At 37.5% G+C, this 10,558-nt stretch overlaps 1 long non-coding RNA gene across 1 annotated transcript; it reads right to left on the bottom strand.

Moving 5' to 3' along the window:
- Positions 1 to 297: 297 nt before the first annotated feature.
- Positions 298 to 1,549, bottom strand: LOC141664230 (uncharacterized). The gene is made up of 3 exons (XR_012551893.1): positions 1,404 to 1,549; positions 1,205 to 1,282; positions 298 to 343 (listed from the first exon to the last, which is right to left on the bottom strand). It is a non-coding gene; the product is annotated as an uncharacterized LOC141664230 (long non-coding RNA).
- Positions 1,550 to 10,558: the final 9,009 nt, after the last annotated feature.

Below are 10,558 nucleotides of genomic sequence, written 5' to 3' on the forward strand. Positions count from 1 at the left end.
ATATAAAATACGCGAACGTACTTTGTTTATCGAAATAGAAATCTTTCGCGTTCGTCTCTCTCCGGAATTAAATCGTTATTAAAATATTTCCGACTCCCATTATCCTATATTATATTTGAAATATGTTTCAATTTCTCATACTCGTGTAAAACGAAATTTGTTTTCGTAAACAATCGCATAATTCGTATGCATTGATATCATAAACAAGCATATATATTTGAACTGTAAATCATGCCATCAATATCACAACAGTATATATATAGCATGGATAGTATGAGATAGGGTTTCGAAAACTTGCCTCGAGTAATCGTAGTGGTATGGTCTCTGGTGTTTGGTTGGCGATCTATAAACAAGAACCAACGGTCTAAGTTAGTACGCGATTAACGTCTCGCTCTTATTAAGCAACTTTTGCAACTACTCAAGTATAACGAATCTTCGATCGTCACATTCTCAACACTTATATTCTCACTTTATAACATGGTCGAGTTTGGAAATCGATCGTTCGCTTTAAAAAGTCCATTTCGAGTTTTAAGCTCGAACGTGAGAAAATGCGCGTCAAAACTAGGTTTTTATGCGTTTCTCGCTTGCGCTCACTTTACCAAAACATTTTTATAAAATCGAAAAATTAATATTTTCTCAAATTTCTTTTTGGACAGTCTTCTCTACTGTCATATCCATTTTTCATAAGTTTTCCAGAATCTCGGAATTATTTTAAGTCCTTCAAAATCACCATGCAAGTGGACTTAAGTGCAGTTGGCTAATCGCAGAAATGTTTTACACTAAGACGACCATAACTCCTAAACCGTAAATCTCCTCATGATGATCTATACATGTATAGAAACTAGAAAATAATATCTATCTAGTCATGGCCAGTGGTTTTCAAATTTTAACCCTTTTCATGGCCGAATGTCCTGCAGAAAACAGATCAAGTGCAAGAATGCCCAAACTCAATTTCTACTACTTGATCTTAACACAATCACTACCTATAACCATCATAAACACAAGTACTTCTCAAGATCCACTCAAATGAACCTTATATGCTCTATCTAGTACCACATACATGGATTACAACTCAACATCTCAAGCATTTAGCAAGAACATAGTCAATACAAACTCAAACAAACACAATCCTTTGGATCTTAACACTACAACAAACATAACTCTTAAATCCAACCATAAAACCTTAAAGGGTTGAAAGTTATACCTTCTTGGACACTAGGAAGGTTAGTTCTAGGATGATTGAGGCTTGGTTTGCTTAGAAAACACTTAGAAGGGCTAGATCCTTAAGAAACAAAACCAAGAAACAAGTTAAAATTTCGGAGTTACCTTTCAGCACCTCATTCAAACATTTTTATAAAATTGAAAAAAATTAATTTGAGTCTGAAATTTGGTACGAAGCTTACCCATGATATAGAGAAGCTATGGTAAAAATTTCATGATATTTGAATGAGTATATTTTGAGTTATGAATTTTTCTTTCTCCCTTGCTCAGAAAATCCGAACTGCTGGAATGAAAAATGGGAGAGCTTTAAGTGAGGGAAAAGGGGTTGTTTTCTTTTGTGGCTAAAGTGTGGGAGTGTATAATGAATATATGGGATGTATGCAGCAGATTTGACAATAATTTGGCAAAGGTATGGGTTGGTTTGATTGTGTGGTGAAGTGAGAAAAGGGAGAAGTATGGCTTGTGTACTTGTTTGTCTCCCATCACTATTCAACACTATTTCACTAACTATTCTAGTTAGCTTCTAATCATCTAGTTACACTCCTAACTACTAGTTAGGACTTGGTTATGCATGGCCAACTTGCATAGGATTTAATTTCTCATTCGTTTATTTATCGTAAACGCAATCGTCGTTCCATTCTGATAGTTTCCACGTATAACGACTTGTTTCGTAGCGATTTCTTTTATCGCTTATAATCCTATAACCAATTCCATTCCTTCTCTTGATCAGAGAAATACCTTGATATATTATTTATTTCACGTAGTATTCCCGGTTCTACGCCATTCTTTACGGATACGAAAACACGTAGTATAATTGTGAATCTTCGAATTCCGTCGGCTTTTACATTCACTTATTTTCCTCGATAAACAAGAATATGATCTCGGATTCTCAAAATTCCACTATTCATTTTATGATGATCCCCATACGTATTACTTAATTAGCTCAAGTTACTATTCACAGAAGTTTTAAAATATTACAAAAATCAGGGTTCTTACAGTCGCCCCCCCTTAAAAGGATTCCGTCCCGGAATCAACTCACAAATAGATGGGGGTAACTTTCTCGCAGGTGGCTCTCTAATTCCCAAGTCGACTCCTCGACCTTGGGATGTCTCAATAAGACTCTGAATAGCTTGACACTCTTGTCCCTGAGTACTTGCTCTTTTCAACCAATGATTTCAACTGGTTGCTCAATGTAGGACAAATCTAGTACTTAATCATGTTTCACTATATTCTTGGTATCCACATTATACTTTCTCAACATTGGCACATGAAAAACACTATGAACCTGTTGAAGGTTTGGAGGTAAAGCCAATTCGTATGCCACGGTTCTATTTGTCACAAAATCTCAAAGGACCCATATATCGGGAACTCAACTTCCCTTTCTTTCCAAATCTCATCAGTCCTTCCCATGGTGACACTTTCAAAAATACCTGGTCAACCACTTCATACTCTCTGTCTTTTCGTGCTAAGTCGGCATATTTACGCTGTCGGTCTTGGGCTGCCACTAAGCATCCTCTGATCAACTCAACTATGTCCCTCGTTCTTTACACCAAGTCGGGACCTAGCAACTTTCTTTCACCAACTTCATCCCAGTACAAGGGTGAATGGCACCTCCGACCATACAGCGCCTCATGTGGGGGCATTTCTATACTCGCATGATAACTATGATTGTAGGCAAACTCAATCAAAGATAGGTGTTCATCTCAATAACCTTAAAAATCAATTACAAAATTTCTCAACATGTACTCCAATGTCTGAATGATTCACTCACTTTGTCCATCGGTTTGGGGATGGTATGCAGTACTCACATTCAGTTTGGTTCATAAGCATTCCTGAAAGCTCCTCAAAAAAATCTGGAGTTGAATCGGGGATCTCTGTCAGATATGATAGCTACAGAGACTCCATGTCTTATCACAATTTCCTTGATGTATAGCTCTGCTAATCTATCCACCATGTAGGTTTTCTTGATTGGAAGAAAGTTTGCTGACTTGGTTAGTCGATATATAATTACTCATATTGCATCACGGTTAGCCTTAGCTCGGGGAAATCCTACCACAGAATCCATGGCTATTTGTTCCCACTTTCACATCGGAATTCCTAAGGGTTGTAGGAGTCCCCTCGGTCGCTGATGTTCCACCTTCACTCTTTAACAGGTCAAACACTTACTGACCCAATTGGCCACGTCTTTTTTTCATGTTGGGTCATCAATAATATTCCTTTGGATCTCGGTACATCTTGGTACCTCCAGGATGAATTGAATATCTAGAATTATGTCCTTCGCGTAAAATTTCATCTTTTAATTCTCGAACATTCGGAATCCAAATCCGGTTCGCATACCTCATAATTCCCTTCTCATCTTTCTCACATTTGACTTCTTCTCAGTCAAAGATTCTCGCTCTTCATTCATCTTCTCTTCCTGATAATGTCCCATCTTTTCTAACAATTCCAGTTCTAATTTGATCTCAATTAGTCCATCAGTCCCTTTACCAGTGACTTCACCTCTATCTCCATCTCCTCGAGTTCTCTAACTAGTTCCTCCGGCGTTGTCAACATCTTGAGTCTCTATTTACTACTAAGGGCATCGGCCACCACATTGGCCTTCCCTGGGTGATATAAAATCTCACCGACATAGTCTTTCATTAACTCTAACCATCTCCTCTATCTCCTATTGAGTTCTTTCTGAGTAAATATATACTTAAGGCTCTTATGGTCAGTGTAGATCTCACAATTTTCTCTGTATGAATATTGTCTCCAATTTTTCAAAGCAAAACTATTGCTGCTAATTCTAATTCATGAGTAGGGTATCTTACTTCATATTCCTTCAGCTGCCATGAGGCATAAGAAACCACTTTCCCATGCTGCATGAGCATGCATCCTAATCCTTTATGTGACGCATCACTATAGATCACAAATCACCCTTTCCATCGGGCAATGCCAGCACGAGGGATGTTACCAAACTTCTTTTCAATTCCTGAAAACTTTCCTCACATTTTTCATTCCACACAACCTTTTCCGTTTTGCAAGTAGGCCTAATCAAAGTTCCTGATATCTTAGCGAAATCCCGTATGAACCTCTCATAAAACCGGTTAATTCCCAAAAAGTTCCTACTTCCGTAGGTGTGGTTATTCTTTCTCATTGGAATATTGCCTCAACATTGGTAGGGTCAACTAACACTCCTTCACTGCTCATCAATTATCCTAAGATCTGAACTTCATTTTGCCAGAATTCGCACCTTGAGAATTTGGCAAACAACTTTTCTCTTCTCAATGCTTCTACCACTATCCTCAGATATTCCGCATGTTCTTCTTCCGTTTTAGAATAGACTAAAATATTATCAATAAAAAAATAATGACGCACACGTTCAAATACTTTTTAAACACTCGATTCACAAAGTCCATGAAAGCTACTGGGGCATTCATTGGCCCGAACGACGTCACCAAGAACTCATAATGTCCATACCTCGTGCGAAATACGGTATTTGTCCCCTGTTTTAATCTTCAGTTGGTGATATCCCATTCTTAGATCAATTTTCAAAAAGTGTACCACTCCTTCAAGTTGGTCAAACGAATCGTCAATTCTAGAGAGTGGGTATCTGTTCTTAATAGTCAGCTTATTCAGTTCCCTATACTCTATGCACAATCGCATACTACCATCCTTCTTTTTGACAAACAACATTGGTGTGCCTCATGGTGACACATTAGGTCTCATCATTCCTTTATTCAACAGAACTTGCAACTGTGAAGTCAATTCTTTCATTTTAACCGGGGCTAGCCTATATGGGGCTTTTTGAAACTGATGCCATTCCTGATGCTAATTCGATAGCGAACTCTATCTCTCGGTCAGGTGATAATCCTGAAAGGTCTTTGGAAAACACATCCTCAAACTCGTTAACAACTGGTATGTCACGTACATCGGGGCTTCTCTCTTGGTACCCTCCACGTATGCTAAATACGCTTTGCTATCTTTCCTTAATAATTGCTTTGCTTGAGCAATATTAAAAAATTTATGGGTCTGACGTTTACCCTTAATCACAATTTTCTTGTCGTTAGGCATTCAGATTTTAACTTTCTTTCCTTTTTAATCAATCTGAGCACAATTGCTCGACAACCAATCCATTTTTAAGACCACACCAAATTCTCTCAGCCTGAAAGGAATTAAGTCCAACTTAAAGCCCTTCCCTCCTAGTTCCCACTTGCAGATTAGATGAATCTCATTAATTGGAACAACCTCTCGATTCACTATTTCTATTCGCAATAATTCTCGCGTTGGAATCACATTAAGTTTTAACTTGGCCAAAAATCTCGCGATATAAAATACTTAGTTGCTTCAGAATTAAACAGAATATTTGCAGTTACCAAATTGAGTAAAAGGTTACCTGCTATCACGCCCTAGCTGGGTTGGGGCAGTTGCTAGAATAATGTCCTAGTTGGTTGCAATTGAAGCACCTCAGTAGCTCTTTTCCCAATTACATACCCCGGGATATTTCTCCCCACATGACTTATGATCCGGTAGGGGTGACCGAAACTGGTTATGAAACGTAGTCTTATATTGACCACCTCCCTGGGCGATACTCTTGCTTACCGGTTCGCTAAAGCTATTTCCGCCAGCTACGGTAGTGGCGAACCTGGTACCCACTGCGGGTTGGGACACCACTCCCCTCTCAGTCCTAATCGGAAACTTCTGTTTATCGCTCTGCCGCCTTGGCTTCCGAACTCCTCTTCTTGCTCTCTTCCTCTTTTTGACTTTGCTCACTCTCTGCCTCTACAATCGAGGCCTTTTTGCACATAGTCTGTTATCTCAAGTAATGACACTCGGTCCTGAATCCTTTGTTTCAGCCCTTGCTGAAATCTCCTCGCCTTTTTCTCTTTCGTGTTCACAAACTCCGGCACGAATCTCGACAGTTCAATAAATTTGGCTTTGTACACAGCCACTGATATTTTATCTTACTTAATCTCTAGAAACTTCAACTCCATCTGAGCCTCCATAAACCTGGGAAATACTTTTCCCCATGTGATAATCACATCAGTCTCTAGGGTTCCTTTAGGTTCCCACTAATAATTTGCTTCTCCTTTTAATATATAATTGGTGAACACAGTCTTTTGCGTCTCTTCTATGGGCACTATCTCAAAGCTCTTTTCCATTTCTTTCAGCCAAGCTCTGGCCTTAATAGGTTAGCAGTCCCTTGAAATTTCTGGGGGTTTTAACCACTTAAAGGCCTTAAATATATTAGTAACTGGAACATGATCCACCTGGGTTGAGGGTGACAATTTAAATTCTCTCGAAGAAGATTCATAATTTGGTCCATGGGGTTTCCTCTCCGGCCTTCCCCCTCGTTAGTATCCATAGTTTCTTCTTCATTGTAATACTCTAAGCCGAATTCATTATATTCAACTTCCTCGTGTTCTTGGTTATTTTGGTTTACCAATTCAGCAGGGTTTGCTCTAGTTTCCAAATATGTCGGGGTGGCATCTTGATGCTAATATAAAAGATCACCAATATAACATTAATCACGTCTCTACTCATTATGTTAAAGTCGCTTAATAACTCGCTTTGTCACAAATACATTCTTCATTCCTCTTTAGTTACTCGCAACGTTGTGCCCACGCACCTGATTTGATGCGTTAACAAAAGACGACATCCTGTCGAGAATATACACGTAGCTCCTAGTGACATCCCACTCTTGGAATTCTGCGTCAGACTTATTGGTCTTCTCCTCCAGTAGTTCGGAGCTTGCTGCGTTGATTGCAGGAGCATGAAACTTTTCAAAAATTATTCTGTCGATTCTCGCTTTCCGTGCCGAACCATAATGGCTTAACGGACGAAATGATTTCGTATTATCGCATATCATTCTCAACTTGGGACACACTAAAATCTTCCTTATAGGACATAGATTCCTCAATGGTATAGCGAATACCCTTCTTGGTAGAATAGATGTTCGTCATGTATTGAACCCTTATTATCGGAACAATACTTTCAACCAATTCAGGTAACGTAATAACCTTAATAGTAAAAGAATTAAGCATCTTGATTCTTGCCTAATATGTCTCCTCAAGGACACTCTATAAAGAGCTATGAGTGGCAAGACTCGGGTTTTCCAATCAACCCATGGTATTGGGGTATCGTCTTCATCCCGCTTTCTCCGGAGACTTAGCTCCACTTCTATATCAACATTATAAAAAAATCATGTACAATTTTCTCCTTTCCTCATTCTGTCGATCTTAAACGATTCCATCAATTTCCGTATAACACTTCACATAAACACTTCAACATAACTCCTGGTAGTCCATCAACAAACTCTATCGGCTCAACCAATGGACTCTCTTTTGCAAATAACTCTTAGCAATCTTTTCTCTGAGTGCTACAACTCATTCTCTTCCCTAAATGTTGGCTTTTCAATCGACTGTTAATAACTCAACCAATGCCTCAACTCTTAAGGCTAAGGTCCCCTTGGGTACTACCGTCGCGACTACTCCATAGTAATCCGACTACGAACTCGATGAGAATTCTTGTTAACTTTTAGATCCTCAGTCTTTACTCTTACTGTTTCCAAGACTTATAACCTTTGGCTCTGATACCATTTCTGTAACACCCCCAAATCCAAGGTCGTGAATTCGGGTCGTTACGATCACTTATTAATTAAATAATTCTCTTTTCACAATATTACTCGACCTTTTATTCAAACTCACATACACACAGGTTATATGCTTGGAAACATTATCAAATAAATCATTTCCACTTATCTACCTGACGGGGCTGGCGCACAAAAAGCCTACGGAACTCACGAGCGTTCCTTACCCGCCTAAGGACAGCAGTCCTGGTCTGATCCATGCTGGTAGTCTGTTGTGATATGATATATAAAAGCAAGGGTGAGCATTAAAGCTCAGCAAGGTATATATCCCCATAATTAAGTATGTAAGGATAAATAAAACCAATAATTATACTTTGTATCTCCAAAGCGTTCTGAAAGTTTATATGCTTATCAAATTTATAATATTCTCAAAATCAACTACAATAGTATATCCACTGAATACTTGTATTCATCTCTTTCTCAAAATCATTTTATACTCGTACTCATTTTATTTCAAAATCTCAAGATGTTACTCGAACCAAGATTCTCATATGGGTGTGATATATATTCGTCAACATCCCAATTTAAAACTCAGCCTTATCGGCAGATTTCTCAAATGGATTTGATATATAATCATCAACATCCTTATTTAAACTCAGCCTTATCGGCAGATTTCTCAAATGGATTTGATATATATTTATCAATATCCTTGTTTAAAACTCAGCCTTATCGGCTCTCTGTTGTATATTTCACAACAGTTTTTCCAAAATGGAAGAAAGGGACTATACTGGAATAAACCACGTATCGGTGATCAGCCGAATACGAAATTTTCTCTACTAGTAGAAGGAATACAAACCTAGCCGCCTTTGAGCTCATCAAGACACTACACGGTGGTTGCTCATTTCCGTGCAAGTCCGAAAGTCAATGGTCACATAGACCATATAACCGTACAATGCGCCACTCCGCGCCTGGTCACTGCCCGATACCACTCCGTGCCGGGCAGGCCACATTCCAGTCCCAAAATAGTTATATCTTTTGCTCAAAATCCTTTTTCGAAGGAATAGGTCGTTAAAAGTTGACCTGTAAATAAGATGTTTTATTCATCACTTTTAACTCAATTGATCTTTTCAAATCCCTCTCTGTAGTAGGGTGACACATATATTACTCACTTGTTCTTTATTGAACGAGGAAGCAAAACTCTTATGCTTCTAGACTAAGTTCCCTAAGGTTTTGATACGTTTCAAATTATTAATCTCTTTTAAGAGTTTTGAATAATTTAGAAAGTACCCTTGGGAACTATGTCTATTTTTAAATAAGTTTTTAGAAGTCCGAAGATATTGAATATCTAAGGTCTCATAATAATCTAAGAGGGATTCAATGAATTGGTAAAATCTTATAAATAAAACATCTCTGTATAAGGTTCAATGAATTGATAAAATCTTAAGTACAAAGTATTTTTAATTAAGGTTCAATGAATTAATAAAAACCCTTAAATACAAAATATTTCTGAATAAGGTCCAATGAATGGAGACACCTTAATCAAATAATCAAAACAGGATTTGGTATCCTATAATTGCTCTTTGAATAGTTAAATCTTTATTAAATAACGTGAAATGATTTATAAACTATTCAGTATATTTTTAAATACTTTCTTTATATTTAATAATCCCTTAAGTATCGCTTTATAAAATAATCAATCAAGTAAGGGTGTCCCTTAAATGAATAAACCAATATTTCTCGAAGTTTAAGCCAAAATCTCAATCGTTCGCTTGATATATAAAATACGCGAACGTACTTTGTTTATCGAAATAGAAATCTTTCGCGTTCGTCTCTCTCCGGAATTAAATCGTTATTAAAATATTTCCGACTCCCATTATCCTATATTATATTTGAAATATGTTTCAATTTCTCATACTCGTGTAAAACGAAATTTGTTTTCGTAAACAATCGCATAATTCGTATGCATTGATATCATAAACAAGCATATATATTTGAACTGTAAATCATGCCATCAATATCACAACAGTATATATATAGCATGGATAGTATGAGATAGGGTTTCGAAAACTTGCCTCGAGTAATCGTAGTGGTATGGTCTCTGGTGTTTGGTTGGCGATCTATAAACAAGAACCAACGGTCTAAGTTAGTACGCGATTAACGTCTCGCTCTTATTAAGCAACTTTTGCAACTACTCAAGTATAACGAATCTTCGATCGTCACATTCTCAACACTTATATTCTCACTTTATAACATGGTCGAGTTTGGAAATCGATCGTTCGCTTTAAAAAGTCCATTTCGAGTTTTAAGCTCGAACGTGAGAAAATGCGCGTCAAAACTAGGTTTTTATGCGTTTCTCGCTTGCGCTCACTTTACCAAAACATTTTTATAAAATCGAAAAATTAATATTTTCTCAAATTTCTTTTTGGACAGTCTTCTCTACTGTCATATCCATTTTTCATAAGTTTTCCAGAATCTCGGAATTATTTTAAGTCCTTCAAAATCACCATGCAAGTGGACTTAAGTGCAGTTGGCTAATCGCAGAAATGTTTTACACTAAGACGACCATAACTCCTAAACCGTAAATCTCCTCATGATGATCTATACATGTATAGAAACTAGAAAATAATATCTATCTAGTCATGGCCAGTGGTTTTCAAATTTTAACCCTTTTCATGGCCGAATGTCCTGCAGAAAACAGATCAAGTGCAAGAATGCCCAAACTCAATTTCTACTACTTGATCTTAACACAATCACTACCTATAACCATCA

The sequence above is a fragment of the Apium graveolens genome, chromosome 6 (genome assembly GCF_009905375.1).
Source record: "Apium graveolens cultivar Ventura chromosome 6, ASM990537v1, whole genome shotgun sequence".
Lineage (NCBI taxonomy): Eukaryota > Viridiplantae > Streptophyta > Magnoliopsida > Apiales > Apiaceae > Apium > Apium graveolens.